The following is a 20,197-nucleotide window of genomic DNA, read 5'->3' as shown; positions in this document are numbered from 1 at the left end:
ATCCACCACAGGGCAGACAGCAGAAGCAAGAAGAACTACAATCCTGCAGCCTGTGGAACAAAAACCACATTCACAGAAAGATAAACAAGATGAAAGGCAGAGGGCTATATACCAGATGAAGGAACAAGATAAAACCCCAGAAAAACAACTAAATGAAGTGGAGATAGGCAAGCTTCCAGAAAAAGAATTCAGAATAATGATAGTGAAGATGATCCAGGACCTCGGAAAAAGAACGGAGGCAAAGATGGAGAAGATGCAAGAAATATTTAACAAAGACCTAGAAAAATTAAAGAAAAAACAAACAGATATGAACAATAAAATAACTGAAATGAAAAATACACTAGAGGGAATCAATAGCTGAATAACTGAGGCAGAAAAATGGATAAGTGACCCGGAAGACAGAATGGTGGAATTCACTGCTGTGGAACAGAATAAAGAAAAAAGAAAAGAAATGGAGACAGCCTAAGAGGCCTCTGGGACAACATTAAATGCAACAATATTCGCATTATAGGGGTCCCAGATGGAGAAGAGAGAGAGAAAGGACCAGAGAAAATATTTGAAGAGATTATACTCGAAAACTTCCCTAACATGGGAAAGGAAATAGCCACCCAACTCCAGGAAGAGCAAAGAGTCCCATACAGGATAAACCCAAGGAGAAGCACTCCAAATAATCAAATTGGGAAAAATTAAAGATAAAAAATTATTGAAAGCAGCAAGGGAAAAACACCAAATAACATAAAAGGGAACTCCCATAAGGTTAACAGCTGATTTCTCAGCAGAAACACTACAAGCCAGAAAGGAGTGGCATGACATATTTAAAGTGATGAAAGGGAAGAATCTACAACCAAGATTATGCTACCTGGCAAGGATCTCATTCAGATTCAATGGAGAAATCAAAAGCTTTACAGACAAGCAAAAGCTAAAAGAATTCAGCACCACCAAACCAGCACTACAACAGATGCTAAAGGAACTTCTCTAAGTGGGAAACACAAGAGAAGAAAAGGACCTACAAAAACATACCCAAAACAATTAAGAAAATGGTAATAAGAACATACATATCAATAATTACCTTAAATGTGAATGCATTAAATGCTCGAACCAAAAGACACAGGCTCACTGAATGGATACAGCAACAAGACCCATATATATGCTGTCTACAAGAGACCCACTTCAGACCTAGGGACACATACAGACTGCAAGTGAGGGGATGGAAAAAGATATACCATGCAAATGGAAATCAAAAGAAAGCTGGAGTAGCAATACTCATAACAGATAAAATAGACTTTGAAATAAAGAATGTTACAAGAGACAAGGAAGGACACTACATAATGAACAAAGGATCAATCCAAGAAGAAGATATAACAATTATAAATATATATGCACCCAACATAGGAGCACCTCAATACATAAGGCAAATGCTAACAGCTCTAAAAGAGGAAATCGACAGTAACACAATAATAGTGGGGGACTTTAACACCTCACTTACATGAATGGACAGATCATCCAAACAGAAAATTAATAAGGAAACACAAGCTTTAAATGACACAATAGACCAGATAGATTTAATTGATATTTATACGACATTCCATGCAAAAACAGTAGATTACACTTTCTTCTCAAGTGTGCAGGGAACACTCTCCAGGATAGATCACATCTTGGGTCACAAATCAAGCCTCAGTAAATTTAGAAAATTGAAATCATATCAAGCATCTTTTCTGACCACAATGCTATGAGATTAGAAATCAATTACAGGAAAAAAATGTAAAAAACACAAACACATGGAGGCTAAACAATACATTACTAAATAACCAAGAGATCACTGAAGAAATCAAGGAGGAAATCAAAAAATACCTAGAGACAAATGACAATGAAAACACAACAATCCAAAAATCTATGGAATGCAGCAAAAGCAGTTCTAAGAGGGAAGTTTATAGCAATACAATGCTACCTCAAGAAACAAGAAAAATCTCAAATAAACAATCTAACCTTACACCTAAAGGAACTAGAGAAAGAAGAACAAACAAAACCCAAAGTTAGTAGAAAGAAAGAAATCATAAATATCAGAGCAGGGCTTCCCTGGTGGCGCAGTGGTTGAGAGTCCGCCTGCCGATGCAGGGGACGCGGGTTCGTGTCCCGGTCCGGGGGGATCCCACATGCTGTGGAGCACCTGGGCCCGTGAGCCATGGCCACTGGGCCTGCGCGTCCAGAGCCTGTGCTCCGCAATGGGAGAGGCCACAGCAGTGAGAGGCCCGCGTACCGCAAAAAAAAAAAAAAACCAGAGCAGAAATAAATGAAATAGAAACAAAGAAAACAATTGCAAAGATCAATAAAACTAAAAGCTGGTTCTATGAGAAGGTAAACAATATTGATAAACCATTAGCCAGACTCATCAAGGAAAAGAGGGAGAGGACTCAAATCATTAAAATTAGAAGTGTAAAAGGAGTAGTTACAACAGACACCACAGAAATACAAAGCATCCTAAGAGACTACTACAAGCAAGTCTATGCCAATAAAATGGACAACCTGGAAGAAAATGACAAATTCTTACCATGACTGAACCAGGAAGAAATAGAAAATAAGAACAGACCAATCACAAGTAATGAAATTGCAACTGGCATTTTAAATCTTCCAACAAACAAAAGTCCAGGACCAGGTGGCTTCACAGGTGAATTCTATCAAACATTTAGAAAAGAGCTAACACCCATCTTCTCAAACTCTTCCAAAAAATTGCAGAGGAAGGAACACTACCAAACTCATTCTATGAGGCCACCATCACCCTGATACCAAAACCAGACAAAGATATCACAAAAAAAGAAAATTACAGACCAATATCACTCATGAATATAGTTGCAAAAATCCTCAACAAGGGCTTCCCTGGTGGCACAGTGGTTGAGAGTATGCCTGCTGATGCAGGGGACACGGGTTTGCGCCCCGGTCTGGGAAGATCCCACATGCTGCAGAGCAGCTAGGCCCGTGACCCATGGCCGCTGAGCCTGCGTGTCCAGAGCCTGTGCTCCGCAATGGGAGAGGCCATAACAGTGAGAAGCACGCATACCGCAAAAAAAAAAAAAAAAAAAAAAAAAATTCCTCAACAAAATGCTAGCAAACAGAATCCAACAACACATTAAAAGTATCATACACCATGATCAAGTGGGGTTTATCCCAGGGATGCAAGGATTCTTCAGTATATGCATATCAATCAATGTGATACACCATATTAACAAATTGAAGAATAAAAACCATATGATCATCTCAATAGAGGCAGAAAAAGCTTTTGACAAAATTCAACACCCATTTATGATAAAAACTCTACAGAAAGTGGGCATAGAGGGAACCTACCTAAAGGCCATATATGACAAACCCACAGCATACATCATTCTCAATGGTGAAAAACTGAAAGCATTTCCTCTGAGATCAGGAACAAGACAAGAATGTCCACTCTCACCACTATTATTGAACATAGTTTTGGAAGTCCTAGCCACGGCAATCTGAGAAGAAAAAGAAATAAAAGGAATACAAATTGGAAAAGAAGAAGTAAAACTGTCACTGTTTGCAGATGACATGATACTATACATAGAGAATCCTAAAGATGCCACCAGAAAACTACTAGAGCTAATCAATGAATGGGGTAAAGTTGCATGATACAAAGTTAATGCACAGAAATCTCTTCCATTCCTATACACTAATGATGAAAAATCTGAAAGAGAAATTAAGGAAACACTCCCATTTACCATTGCAACAAAAAGAATAAAATACCTAGGAATAACTCTACCTAGGGAGACAAAAGACCTGTATGCAGAAAACTCTAAATCACTGATGAAAGAAATTAAAGATGATACAAACAGATGGAGAGATATACTATGTTCTTGGATTGGAAGAATCAATATTGTGAAAATGACTATACTACCCAAAGCAATCTACAGATTCAATGCAATGCCTATCAAATTACCAATGGCATTTTTTACAGAACTAGAACAAAATATCTTAAAATCTGTATGGAGACACAAAAGACCCCGAATAGCCAAAGCGGTCTTGAGGGAAAAAAACGGAGCTGGAGGAATCAGGTTCCCGGACTTCAGACTATACTACAAAGCTACAGTAATCAAGACAATATTGTACTGGCACAAAAACAGAAATATAGATCAATGGAACAGGATAGAAAACCCAGAGATAAACCCACACACATATGGTCAACTAATCTATGACAAAGGAGGCAAGGATATACAATGGAGAAAAGACAGTCTCTTCAATAAGTGGTGCTGGGAAAACTGGACAGCTACATGTAAAAGAATGAAATTAGAACACTCCCTAACACCATAGACAAAAATAAACTCAAAATGGATTAGAGACCTAAATGTAAGACCGGACACTATAAAACTCTTAGAGGAAAACACAGGAAGAACTCTCTGACATAAATCAGAGCAAGATCTTTTTTGGTCTACCTCCTAGAGAAATGGAAATAAAAACAAAAATAAACAAATGGGAACTAATGAAACTTAAAAGCTTTTGCACAGCAAAGTAAACTACAAACAAGACGAAAAGACAACCCTCAGAATGCGAGAAAATATTTGCAAACAAATCAATGGACAAAGGATTAATCTGAAAAATATGTAAACAGCTCATGCAGCTCAATACTAAAAAAACAAACAACCCAATCCAAAAATGGGCAGAAGACCTAATAGACATTTCTCCAAAGAAGACATACAGATGGGCAAGAAGCACATGAAAAGCTGCTCAACATCACTAATTATTAGAGAAATGCAAATCAGAACTACAATGAGGTATCACCTCACACCAGTTAGAATGGGTATCATCAGATAGTCTACAAACAACAAATGCTGGAGAGGGTGTGGAGAAAAGGGAACCCTCTTGCACTGTTGGTGGGAATGTAAATTGATGCAGCCACTATGGAGAACAGTATGGAGGTTCCTTAAAACGCTAAAAATAGAATTACCTTATGACCCAGCAATCCCACTACTGGGCATATACCCAGAGAAAAGCATAATTCAAAAAAACACATGCTCCGCAATGTTCATTGCAGCACTATTTACAATAGCCAGGACATGGAAGCAACCTAAATGCCCATCGACAGACGAATGGATAAAGAAGTTGTGGTACATATATACAATGGAATATTACTCAGCCATAAAAAGGAATGAAATTGGGTCATTTGTAGAGACGTGGATGGATCTAGAGACTGTCATACAGAGTGAAGTAAGTCAGAAAGAGAAAAACAAATATCGTATATTAACACAGGTATGTGGAACCTAGAAAAATGTTACAGATGAACCAGTTTGCAGGGCAAAAGTTGAGACACAGATGTAGAGAACAAACATATGGACACCAAGTGGGGAAAGCCACGGGGGTGTGGGGATGGTGGTGTGATGAATTGCGAGATGGGATTGACATGTATACACTAATATGTATAAAATGGATAACTAATAAGAAACTGCTGTATAAAAAAAATAAAATTCAAAATTTCAAAAAAAAATAAAGAAAATAAATTTAAAGGATAACCAACAAGGATCTACTGTATAGCACAGGGAACTCTGCTCAATGTTATGTGGCAGCCTGGATGGGAGGGGGGTCTGAGGGAGAATGGGTGCATGTATACATATGGTTGAGTCACTTTGCTGTGCACCTGAAACTATCACTACATTGTTAGTCAGCTATACTCCAATATAAAATTAAAAGTTTAAAAAAATGCTTGATATGATTTATCAACGATGTGAAAATCAAAAAACCATTTTAAAAAAAGGTGACATACCATTACACAGATATGTGACACACAGGTTGATCACACACAGGAGATTACACAAGCGTGTAAATACCAGGGAGTAGGAATCATTGGGTACCATTTTGGAGGCCTGCTACCACAAGACTTTATCTGGATCATGATTCAAACAAACTTTAAAACACACACACACACTTAAGATAATTGGAAATTTAGATGCTTATTGAATATTTGATGATATTGGGGAAGTATTGTAAATTTTTTTGCGTGTTTATAATAGTAATTTTTAAAGATCCCTATCTTTTAGAGATGCATATTGAAATATTTAGAGATGTAATGATATAATGTCTGGGATATATTTTAAAATACTAAGAGATGGAGTAAGTGAGTGGTAGTATAAATGAAGCTGAATTGGTTATGAGTTGATAATCCTGAAGCTGGGTGATAGGTAAATCAGAGCTCTTTATTCTATTCTGCATATTTTTATACTTTAATGTATGTTTAAAATTTTCCATAATAAAAAGTAAAAAAAAAAAAAAGAAGACATCATAAGGAGAGTAGAAGACAAGATACAAACTGGGAGATCTTTACAACCCATATTATTGGCAAAGGGATTAATACTTGTAATAATAATTGTGTAAATAATTACTACAATTTAAATATATTTAAAAACAGATAATGCTCTTAACTACCACACTATAAATAGGTAATTCATAAAGGAGAAAACCCGAAGAGATGCTCAACCACATGCTGAATATCATTTCACACCCACCACATAAGCAAAAATTTTTGTCTGACAATATCACCAGAACACTTGTACGTTACTGGTTGGAGTATAAACTGATATATCCATTTGGAAAACAATTTGGCATTATCTAGTAAACTTGAAGTTGCATGTCTCTTATGGCCCAGGAGAAATGTGTATCAGGATATATGAGCAAGAAAATTCCTAATAGTATTATTCATAACAGTAAAAATTGGAAACAATCCAACTGTCTATCAACAGTAGAGTGGTTAAATATATTACGTATACTCATACAGTAGAATACAACAGTGGGAAAAATGAATCACAAATCCATGGATATGGATGAATCTCTAACAACACTGAGCAGAAAAGCAATTCACAAAAGAATAGTACAGTAGGATTTCACTTCTATAAATTAAAGAACCATTAAAAGTAAACAATATTTTATTTAAGAGACCAAACATAAGAAGTAAATCTATAAAGCAACAGGATAACAACCACAAAATCAAGATAGTGATCTTCTCTAGCTGCAGAAAGAAGGGAATGGACTAAGGCAGGGGAACACAAGAAACATAAAAGTAGTGTGATTATACATGTTAATTTAGTCAGAACAGTCCTGGTTTGCCTATATTCCTGGTGTAATAACTAATAGCACTCTCTTTCACTCTCAAAAGTGTCCTAGTTTGGATAGTAAATTATATGTTCATCCTTTTTAAAGTATCTTTTTTCCCTTTAACTGGATGGAAGGCCTATGGATCTTCACTGTATAATTCTTCCTTATATCACACATGTATTTTACAAATATCCATTTGAAAATAGCCAATATTTTATAATGTAATTTTAAATTTTAGACAGTGAAAACATGGTTAAAAAAAGAAAATCTATGTAGAATAAATGTAAATAGGATTTGAATGAAACCCTTATCATCTGGGTATATGTGGAGATAAATAACATACTATATGCCTGGCATTGTGTTAAGCCATTTACAGATATTACTTCATCTTCATAGCAAGATTTTTGGGTAGGTATTATAATATTATCTCCATTTTACACATGAAGAATCTGAGGCACAAAATGTATGTGTAACTTAGCCAAGTCATACCATGACAGAGCAGAATTTGAACCTAAGCAATGTGACGCCAGACTACATGCTCTTAACGCAATGCCAGAATCCATAATAGATATTCTTAATCATTTTTTGTGCTACGGATCCCTTTGGCAGTCTGGTGAAGCCTATAAAGCCCTTTTTAGAATCATGTTTTTAAATGCATAAAATATGCATAGGATCATGAATGAAACTAATTATACTAAAATACAGTAATCAAGTTATTCAACAAAAGTGTGCTGTACATGTGCTTCTTTATTAATGCATTGAAAAACAAAATCTAGCAGAGGGTCGAATAATATCTATAATTTTAAAGTAGTGAACACTAATTATATCTTGAGATTTCTACAACTATAGTAATGTGATGGGAAAATATTTGTGATTTTTATTGGTGAAAAAGTCAGCGGTACTTCAGTAATACTGGTTTGTTGCCTATGTTCACAATTGAAAGAAATGCTAAATTTTGCTTAGAGGTTAGCAAAAATTAGGTTATAATATTTTTTTCATAGAAATTCACAGCCCTCTGTTTTGTGACCTTAATTCATAGACTTCCTAACATATGTTTTACTTCAGAGAGGTCATATTCCCCAGCCTATCTTCCACTTTCTGGTTTGGGATTATGCTCAACATGAGATACACAAACTAGTTTACTAGAAATAAAAAATATTTCTCCATGTGATAAACTTGAGTGAGGGATGAGAAACAGGAATGTGTTAGAATGACTAGGTGTACACATAGACAATGGGAAGCTTGGAACTGCTTTAGAGTGTTTTATTTAAGAGGTTTAAAACTGGTTCCAAACATGTACTGTCACATGCAATTATTCAAAAAAGAATTCATTATTGATACCACAATACTCTACAGTATACTATTTGTCAATACATGTAGCAATGCAACAATCAAAAAAGAAAATTCAAATAGCTGGACACCTCCTAAAAGTTTCATTGGGCTAAAAGCAAAACATCTGACAAGTTTTTGATTTGCCTTTCTCATGATTTGATGTCCCAGCAGAGCAACTAGGGAACCTAATTCTAACCAACAAGGAGGAATTGCTTGGCTAATTGGAAGTGACAGAAACCTTGAGAGAAAACAACCACATACCAAGGATAATTATAAGAAGGTAACATGGGCCTTAAAGCATAGTCAAGAAATCTGAAGCTCCCAAATGAGGTGAGACTTGTAAAAACTGCTAAGAGAGGACAAAGAATGGGCTTTTTAAAATTCTCTTCAAAGGCAGATGATCAAGGAAGGGAACAGCCCACTTACAGCTGCTGGTATAAGGTTAGGTCTGAGAGAGGAAACAGAGTCCCTAAATATTATTTTCTTCATTCTCTACAAAGGAAACTTGAGAAGCAGCTTGACATAGTAGAAATAACTATGTGTATTTGTGGGGTCAGGCAAACTTGGATTTAATTCTCTGTTTCAACACTTAAGAGTTATATTACCCTGGGTCTCCTTTTCCCCATCTGTAAAATGGAGATAAGTATATCTTTCTCATAGGATTGTTCTGAGTAATGGAAGTAACACATTCAAAATGCTGAGCCAGGCTCATAGTAGTGACTCAGTAAATAGGAACTTATTAATATTACTCAAAAGAGTAGTATAAATAGTGACAAGAAGCAATACTCTTCCCAAATAGAAGAAGGAATTCTAAGAAGTACCTAACAGTTCCAATTTAGAATCCATCATCTGATATGAATGGCTTATATCACAGGCTTTTGGGGGTGGAGGGACAGGGAGTACAAATGAGACCTGAGAACAGCTGTTCCCATCTTTGAGGAATTATGGGAAACAGAATAGGTGCTAGAACACTAAACATGGGCAAATGTCTGCCTTCAAGGTGAAAAGTGGAAATCTAAAACCTGGAATTATTTGGGATGTTTCCTTCCACTGGTGTAATATTCATTTGCCCCGGGAAGGGGAAATTCCAGAAAAAAAAAAAAAAAAAGCAACTGAAACAAAGGAGTAGATTGAATTTTCCAAAGTGCTCAATGTGAAGACGCAGTCTTGAAAGCTAAGGTGATGAAGAAAGAAGAGGTTTCTTGAATTTCCTCAAAGCTTGAAGAGGTAAAGCTTAAAAGAAGAAGGAAAAAAATGGTATCCTTAAGCAAAATGTAGTGGGTTGAATAGTAGCACCCAAAAAGATATGTCTATGTCTCAATCCCTGGAATGTGTGAATGTTACCTTACTTGGAAAAAGGGTCTTTGCAGATGTAATTAAGTTAAGGATCTGGAGATGAAGAGATCAACCACCCTGGATTGTCTGCTCGGCCATAAATCCAATGACAAGTATCTTTATGTGACAGACTGAAGAGAAGACAGAGAAGAGGAGGCAGTGTGACAACGAGGCTAAGATTGGAGTAATACAGCCACAAGTGAAGGAATACTGACCAGCTCTACCAGACGCTGGGGGAAACAAAAATCAGATTCTCCCCTAGGTCCTCCAAAACTGCGGCCCTGCTGATGCCTTAATTTCAGACTTCTGGACTCAGAACTGTAAGAGAATACATTTCTGTTGTTTTAAGCCACCAGTTTGTGGTAATTTGTTACAGCAACCCTATGAAGTTAATACACAGATTTTAAAGAGAATCTCAAGATTAGACTTCCCTGGGTTGGAGGGAATGGGGGATTGTGAAATGGATGGTGGAGGGTGAAGAAGGTCTGAGGGACTCCTTGGAAGAAATATGTGAACCAGGGTGGAGTTAGCAAATTACAGACTCCACAGTCTTTGTTTTGACAGAGATTGTTAGAGTTTAGAAGACACCTGACAGGGTTACCATGCATTGCCAGAACCAGAAAGCCATGTGGCGGCCAATCTAATATTCAGAGTTCCTCCAAAGAGTATTTCATATCATCAAAATGAGTTTCTGGGCTTCCCTGGTGGCGCAGTGGTTGAGAGTCCACCTGCCGATGCAGGGGACACGGGTTCGTGCCCCGGTCCGGGAAGATCCCACCTGCCGCGGAGCGGCTAGGCCCGTGAGCCATGGCCGCTGAGCCTGCACGTCTGGAGCCTGTGCTCCGCAACGGGAGAGGCCACAGCGGTGAGAGGCCCGAGGACAGCAAAAAAAAAAAAAAAAAAAAAAAAAAAAAGACTTTCTGTTTGATTGACAAATGCTTTTCACTCCCCACTCCCTTGATCTGTAGCAGGAGTAACAGCTGTCTGTATGCCAACACTTTTTGCAATCCCATCCAAACTACCCACAGGAAAAGGTACTTTTTCATTAGTCCCTGACAGTCTCAAACACTCAGAAACAGAAAAAAGATCATGGACAACTGAAAGGGTTCCAGTGATATAGAATGGAAATCCATATCATTTGGAAACCCTCCCTTCAATCTTTACTTGATTGGGACTTTAATCATTCAATTGAGAGACCCTAACACCTCTAACCCTCCACCAGGACTACTTTGATCTTAGGCAAGAATCTAAAAGGAATTATTAAAAGGATGCTCTGGGAGCAACGATAAGAGAAAGCAGTAATCAATCAAATACAGTATGGGTTTACCAACCAGAATTTGTCTAATTTTATTTTCTTCCTGACAGGGATACTAGACCAGTATGCCAATAAAATGCAGTAGACAATACTTATCTGTGCCCAACAGGCATTATTGACATTTTTCATCATTTACTTACAAGTAAATTGGGGAGGAAAAAAGACTAGATGATAGTACCTTCAGGCAATGACTTAATACCCAACGGGTACTGACTCCTGGAGGGCTGTCAGCCTCTCCAGAGGTTTTCAGGGTAGAACAACGGTCCCTATATGGGTCAACACTGTATTTCACTGACTTGAGAAAACCCATATTTACCAAATTTTTACCTGATTCAAAGTTGGAAAGGGTAGGGGGTTTAACAAACCTTAGAACAGCTTAATGTTGACTCTGGGCTAAATTCTAGATAGCCATAATTAGAATTTAAAAAATTGGGGGAATCTGTAACCATACAAGCAGAATCCAACAAACTAATAGGGATTTTTAAGTTTATTCACTCATTTATATATCATAAATTTAGGGAATATCTATTCTCTGTAAATGTCTATGTTAAGTTTTAGAAAGATGATTAAGGTATTGTCCTTGAATTGCACTAGTTTAAAATATGGTAGGTGAAACAGACTTGTAAAGAGATAAGATATATCACAATATAAATGTTCATTGTAAGGCCTTATATTTAGCAAAAAAAATTTTTAATTACTACATTTAATTGTTTGGGATGGACTGGCATTAGCATATGTAAAACGCCTTTAAGAGTTTAATAAGCTCAACAAAATAATATCTGTTAAGAATATGATATGGGGAGGGGGAAGGGTAAGCTGTGACAAAGTGAGAGAGTGGCATGGACATATATACACTACCAAACGTAAAATAGATAGCTAGTGGGAAGCAGCCGCATAGCATAGGGAGATCAGCTGGGTGCTTTGTGACCACCTGGAGGGGTGGGATAGGGAGGGTGGGAGGGAGGGAGATGCAAGAGGGAGGAGATATGGGAACATATGTGTATGTATAACTGATTCACTTTGTTATAAAGCAGAAACTAACACACGATTGTAAAGCAATTATACTCCAATAAAGATGTAAAAAAAAAAAAGAATATGAGAGTGGGCTAATATTCTAGCTCATACAAATCGTTCTTCTAAAAATTAACAAGGACTTAAACACCCTAAGGAGAAAATACAAATAACCAATAGAGATATAAAAACATATTTAAAAATTCATTCTCAATTATAAGCAAATCAGGAGAACAAATTTGAAAAAAAATCAATAAATAATAGTATTCCATGCTTGCAGAGGTGTGGTGAAATGGATGCATAAATTGCCGGTGTATATTAATAAACATTTTATGTGTATTAAATGGTAACTGTGGAAAGTTATAGTAAGACAAGTCATACTATGCAATGCAGCTATTTCCTTCTACGAGTCTACTTTAAGAAATAATCTAAAATATATACATAAAATATACATAAGGCAGTCCATAACAGCATTTTTAATAATACTAATAAAAAATTAAGATGAATAATTTTTTTAAATGTACAACCATATGATGGAATGTATAATCAGAATTTTGTGCTTAAAAAGAGGGTATCTGCAATATTATATTACATTGCATTATATATATTATATTTATTATATTATATTATTATTCAACTAGAAGTCTAGGGATCATGACTTTTCACTGTAAACCTTCTTAAATGTTTTGAGTTTTGTGCCATTTGCATGCAATACATCCAAAAAAGAAACGCAATTTAAAAATAAAAGTATTCAGCATAAAATTTTTTAAATACACTTATGAATATTGTCTAACGATGTAAGGAAATACACTAAGGGAAAAGAAAATTTTATTATTTCCTGTAGTGAATTCATATAACTGGAGAATGTATGTAATTCTGGTTGTGTTACAAAAAATATTTTGTTCGGTATTTTTCACCATAAGAAACCTAGGACCAGTTTACATACAAGCAAGAAGTATGGTAAACAAGCTCATCTAAGAATGATTGGAGGAAAATGTGAATGTTTGGCCTGGAGTATATGTGTGAGAGCATGATGGCTGTCTTCAAGTATCTGAAGTACTGTCACATGGAAAAGGGTCCATACTTGCTCAGGAAAGTCTCAGAGGATGAAACTAGACCCACTGGCCAGAGCTATAGTAAGCCATTTCAGTTCAATGTCAAAACATTTACAGACTTGTTTATTTGTTTATAGGCCATTTCAGCTCAATGTCAGGAAACACTTTCTAATGGAATGGGGCAAAGAATGAGTGAATTTCCAGTCACTTGAAGAATTCAAGCATAAATTGTCACCTACTTGAACTGGACATTATAGAAGAGATTCAAGCATCAGAAGTATGACTTTTGGTATGATTCCAGCTGTGTGAGAAGTCATTTAACCTTTCTGGGACACAGTTCTCTGTAAAATGGGGAAGTTTGACTAAATTACCTCCATGTTTCTTTTGAGTTTTAAATTGTTTTAATTCTGCATTGGTGTAATTATATTTGGCTGATTTTTCCAGATTTACTTGATATCAGCCTCTTATCACTTGAAATACATCACACTATACTTGTGAGAATTAATTTAGATGTTTAAAAAAGTATTTGTAAAAATGCAAAACTCTATGTAAGACTTTGTTATAGTTCAACGTCATTGGCCATTAGGAAAATGCAAATTAACATCACAATGAAATACCACTACACACCTATTAGAATGGCTAAAATAAAAAAATACTGATAATACCAAGTGCTGACAAGATATGGAGCAGCTGTATCTCTCATACTTTGCTGAGGAAAATGTAAAATGGGACAGCCACTCTAGAAAACAGTTGGTAGTTTTTTATAAAGTTAAATATATACGTATCATAAAACCCAGATATCCATCTACTGGATATTTACTCTAGAGAAATGAAAACTTACATTCACTCAAAAATCTGTACATAAATGTTCAAATCAGCTTTATCTGTGATAGCCAAAAACAAAACAACCCAATACCCTCCAATGGGTGAATGAATAAACTGTAGTACATCCATAACATGGAATACTACTCAGCAATAAAAAGGAATGAATTTGATACATGCAACAATTTGCATGTATCTCAAGGTCACTGTGTTGATGAGAAACCAATCTCAAAAAGTTACATATAGTATGATTCCATTTACATAACGTTCTCAAAATGGCAAAATTATAGTGATAGAGAAAAAATAAGTGGTGCAAGGAGTTAGGGTTGGGGGGAGGGTATGACTATAAAGGGGTAACATGAGGAAGTTACTCTGGGGTAGTGGAATAATAAATAATTTCATATCCTAATTGTGGTGATCACTACATTAATCTATTACATGCAATAAAATTTTATAGAACTATACACCAAAAAAAAATTACATTTACCTTCAAGGTTCTGGAAAGCAAGAAAATTTTCATTATTCACTTTTTTGTTTACATTGACTTTTTATGTTTAGCTTTGGACTGTCTTGTAATCAATAATATAGAATGTTTTTCATATGAAACTTTTTTATTGAAGAGTGCTGTAGAAATAGGGTGTGAGGTGTATTTACTTAACAGTAATTTTATTCTTTTTCTTTCAAGGAATAAATGGTCAAATGTGAAAGTAAATTCAGGTAAAGCTCACTTTTATTGATATTTTATTCTTATTTTTAAATTTTACTATCCCATTTTTAAGGAAGCCTCTGGGAAAATATTTTTATATAAATTTTCACAGCTCACTCAAATGTGATCTATATTTTAACTATTTATTATATGACTTAAGAGATTGTCTACACCTTGCCAGGTTCTACTTTAGCTGCTGATTCTCTCTATTTATACTGAACTAAATTTACGTCCAATCAAATTGCATAATAAACACAGAAGCTTAAAATTAATTCCTATCCTAGGATAAGATCTGCACAGAGTTTGTCCCAAAAGTGAATTTCTCTTATAAGTTGATCCTTTCAAATACTAAAATATTAGTGTCTCTCAGACAGTATAAGACTGTTCTTGTGGCTAACATTACCAATGCTCAATATATTCAATTCTCTTTTTTTCTCTGGATATGCAAAAGCTTACATTTCTTAGCTCTACAAGTTAAGCAGCACTGTGTAACTAGTTCTACTAATGAACAGTGACCCGAGGTGATATGTTACTTCCAGACCAAAGCATTTACAAGTCTGCATGATTCACCATGCTGTCTTTCCTGGCACAAAGAACCCTGAGGTATCATTCAGATGGAGTTACCAGAAGAAGGAAGCAATCTGGAATGTTGAGCCACTACATGAAGGGCTGCCCTGGAGAAACTCCTGGACTCTCAGCAGATTTGCCTGAGTATGAAACTTTTATGTGATAAGCCTCTGAAATTTTGGCATAGTTTATTACTGCAGCATTCCCTAGCCTAACCTGACAAATAGAATCTGTATACTTACTTTGCCTACGTTAAAGGTTTTCATGGCCTTTTGTGTTTTCCATAGTCAGATGATAGTTATATGTTACAGCTTTTCCAATAATATTTAATATAATTAGCATCTTAATTAATAACCTATTCTATTAGTCTCTACCACCAACTTAAGATCTCAAATTGCGAATCTAAATGAACAATATTTTAAATTATATATTCCTATATCTCAAACTTACACCCTGTGCTAATCATTACCAATCAATAAAAAAGGATACATTTGTTTATGCAGTATTTTAATTCATTAAATAACCATTGATGTTTCTAGTCACGTTCCCTGGGAAGCAGACCCTGAGATAGAGATTTGCATGCAGGAAAACTTATTACGGGGTTGTCTTGGAATTAATACTTGTGGTGAAATGCAGGATTGGATAGAGGAGAAGCTGGGCTGTGAAATAGTTATAACAAAGCCTAAACCAACCCTACCCTAAGGGTAGCTCTGAAGCTAGGGTGGCCCTTCAGAAGTGTTCCAAGTTGAGACAAGGGTACTGGGCCCTTGTATACCCATCAATGATCAGTCATTGGATAAAGACTGCTCCCAGGAAGTAGGTGTGACCTTGGGTAAGGCAATTTCTGGATGGAGCTGACATCTTGACAGCTGTAAGCCACAGCATTCCCAGCAGCTGGACAAACAAGTCCTTCAGTCCTGAAGAGGAATATGGTGTCAGTGGAATCTACCCCAGTGTCCAGTACACCTGATAATCATGATGAGGCATTTAAATATCTGTTGGACGATCACCACCACCATCATCACTATCATATTTACAGACAATTTTACTATGTGCCAGGCACGTCTTAAGTGCTTTGAAATTATTAACTCATGTAATTCCCAAAATAACCCTATAATATAATCTTAAATGCATTGCCTTCAAAAATGAAAATCAATATAGGTGTTTTCTGCAACATGCCCCAATCCCAGAAATGCTTTGCTAATGACCATTCAGTAATTACCATTGTAAGTTACTCTATCTAATATGCACAGTCCCATTCAGTAACTGTCATTGGCCAAGATAGTTACTTTTTTTATGGGCTGCATCTTCTAAATCATGATGGCATTATGATGTCTGTAATTTACTTTAAAAATAAATGAGCATGGATAATGTGATATTATGTGTGAATATATATGTGTGTTAATTTAGGCTACATCATAAGTGCTGTTGCTTGCCCTAATTAGGAGCTCACACTCCCAGGTATGGTCAGCTGATATTTAGCCATAAGGCCACACTCCAGAGGAAGCTACGACAAGTGCTTTAGTCATACTTATCTTGACCAACACCAGAATTTTGCTAATTAGCATAATAAATATTAGCCACCAGTTTTCATTGGTGAAATAAGTGTTGTTCAAGTTATATGGATTGGCTAATATATTTTAGACATTCAACTTTTGCTGAATAGGGTATAAAAATCTAGCAAGCACTGTAATCTGTATCTTTAGGAAAGGTACCAATATTTGATCCCTAAGATGTCCTGTATCCAGCTATTGTTTCATTGGACTCTGGCTGCCTGAATCCTGTCACTAAATATTACTGCATCTACCTTAAGTGAACCTTTCATGCATGTTGTAGTCATAGGTGGTAGCCAGTCTTCAAACTGATCCTTAATGCCCTTAATACCAATGATTCTTAGTATTCATCCCTTTCTGTAGTTCCCCCACACTGAATAGAGATGACCTGTGTGAATAAGATATTCTGGAAATGAAGACAGTGCCATCCAAGGATAAGTCTTAAAAGATATTGCAGGGCTTCCCTGGTGGCGCAGTGGTTGAGCGTCCACCTGCCGATGCAGGGGATACGGGTTCGTGCCCCAATCCGGGAAGATCCCACATGCTGCAGAGCGGCTAGGCCCGTGAGCCATGGCCGCGAGCCTGTGCGTCCAGAGCCTGTGCTCCACAACGGGAGAGGCCAAAACAGTGAGAGGTCCACGTACCACAAAAAAAAAAAAAAAAAAAAAAAAGATATTGCAGACCCTGCATTTTTCTCTCTTGGATTATCTATTCTGGAGGAAGTCAGCCACCATGCTGTGAAGCTCTTATGGAGAGATCCATGTGGGGAGGAACTCAGGTCTCCTGCTGGTAGTTAACTCTAACTTGCCAGCTGTGTGAGCGACTCGTCTTGGAAGTAGATTCTTCAGGACTAGTCAAGCCTTTGGGTAACAACAGCCCCAGCCAACATCTTGACTCATGAGAGATCCCGAACCAAAACTACCCAGCCAACTTGATTTATCCCTAATCTACAGAAACTATGAGATAATAAATATTTATTGTTACTTCAAGTCACTAGGTTTTGAGGTAATTTGTTATGTAGCAATAGATAGCTAATACATCATAGTACATAAAAGGACAGAGAGCTGGAACTTAATTGAACTTATAGAAGAGATTGTATGAACTGTTGCGTGTAAGCCTCCTTGTTAATTACTTTTTAAAATGTCTGTTTATATGACGGAATTTGGTCTAATACTTGCTTGCACTGTGACTTAGTAAAAAAAGCTATGTCAGAGGAACCACCCCCTTCACTTATGTCAAAAATTGATGGCTACTTTTATAGGTCAAAAAGAACAAAATAGTTGTGCATGACCAAATTGACTTAACTAATTTTGCAAGACAGGCCTATTGATTTTTCTGCCTACTACAGCTTGGCTCTATCCATTTCTCTTTATCACCACCATCAGTCCAGTCCAGACTACCTTCATCTCTCACCCTGGACCACTATAACAATCTTCTCACTCATCTAGTCATACCCATTGATCCTCTTCCATCCCACTGTCAATATTAAAGTTAGAGTGATCCTTTTAAAACACAAATCTATTCAAGTAATTCCACCACCACCCCTGCTCTTATTTAAAACCTTTTAGGACTCAGAGAAGATCATAAGGCAAAGACATAGCCTAACATAGCCTACCAAACTCCAGCCTAACATAGCCTACCAAACTCCTGCCCGATCTGGTCCTGCCAACCCTTTGAGTGTTGTCTTGAACTCTTCTCACTCTTGCTGTCTTTGATTGCCCATCACTGGCCTTCCTTCAATTACTAGTACTTTTCCTGTTCCTACTCACAACAGAGAATTTGTATGTGGTGTTTCCTCTGCCTTGAAATCTTCCTTTTCCTCTGTCTAGTTCAAGTCTGCCTATCCTTCATATCTAGTGCATATGTCAGCTCTTCAGCAAAACTTCCCCCAATCTCCCTGATTGACACTCAGCAACATACATTCCCTCCTTTGTGTACCTGTCACATTGCAATTTTGCATTTGTTTGTGTAATTATTTGATTAATGTTTGTGTTTACTGCTATACATTCTCTAAGAGCAGGTACCATATATAGTTTAACTCATTTATGTATGCCCTGGAGCCCAAGAACATACCGTATATTTGATAAATATTTGATTAAAGACTTAATAACTGATTAACTAATTGAATGAACTCAGGTGGGTATAAATGTTGCTTCAGAGCCAGAGTGCCTAGGTTCAAATTCTGGCAGTTCGTAACTATGTATTGTTAAAAAGATTTTACCTCACTGTTCTTTAGATTTGTCCACTGTAAATTGGGAATAATAATTACCTTATAGGGTATTGCAGGGAATAAATGAGTTAATATACATTAAGGGCTTAAAGCCATTCTAGACACATTAAGTGCTATGTATGGCAAGTGCAATTATTATTATTATTAACATGCTTAGTCATTTTGTCATGCTAGTTTCTTAGGCCATGTCTACCAGTTCCTTGGATAAGTTCATTCTTTTCTTACAGATAACAAATTCCAAGTGTCTATGTAAAAACAAGAAGCTATGTCAAAGACACAAATTGAGGGCAGGGCTTATAAATCTTTTTGAGCTGTCCAGTTTTTTTGTTTTGGGGTTTTTTTTTTGTGGTACGCGGGCCTCTCACTGTTGTGGCCTCTCCCATTGTGGAGCACAGGCTCCGGATGCGCAGGCCCAGTGGCCATGGCTCACAGGCCCAGCCGCTCCGCGGCACGTGGGATCTTCCTGGACTGGGGCACGAACCTGTGTCCCCTGCATCGGCAGGCAGACTCTCAACCACTGCGCCACCAGGGAAGCCCTGAGCTGTCCACTTTTGACTTAGGTATAAGGATACTAATATTAACCCTCTTATCACTGGTGTTTCTTTGGTAATTTACTATTTATACAAAAAGACAAAGCAGTGTTTGAATTAAATGAGAATTTCAAAGAGTTCTATAGCTGTCTTTTACTAGGGCACAGTTCACGCACCAAAAAGAATTGAGCCCACCATTTCTCTGAGTTTTTTGCATTGGTTACCTACTTGTAGTTCAAATAATGGCAAGATATTAACATATTATGTAATACTATTGATCTCTTTGGATTATAGACCTTCTATACTTTGAGGCACTGACTTTAAAATGTTAAAGCTGCAGGTTTGTAACTTTTGAACACCATATGTTATAAACTGTTGAAATGATGTCTCCCTACTTGACAGTGGAAATGTTCATGCTCAGTGCAAAGGCAGCAATGGTTGGATCTTGTTTAGCTGCTAATGCTTCTTACAGAAGTTGTGAATGCTTGCACTTTATTATATTCAGGGTCCCCACCTACAGATAGGTCTCTTGTAAGCTGCCATTAATTTGGACAATAGGTCATAAACTGAAGGGTTGTTTTAGGTAAGTATTGCAAATGATGTGTTCTGTTCTTTGTTTACTACCAACCATGAAAAACAACACTGTACT

The sequence above is a fragment of the Hyperoodon ampullatus genome (genome assembly GCF_949752795.1).
Source record: "Hyperoodon ampullatus genome assembly, chromosome: 4".
Lineage (NCBI taxonomy): Eukaryota > Metazoa > Chordata > Mammalia > Artiodactyla > Ziphiidae > Hyperoodon > Hyperoodon ampullatus.
The sequence above is the reverse complement of the archived record's forward strand: the minus strand, read 5'-3'. Positions refer to the sequence as shown.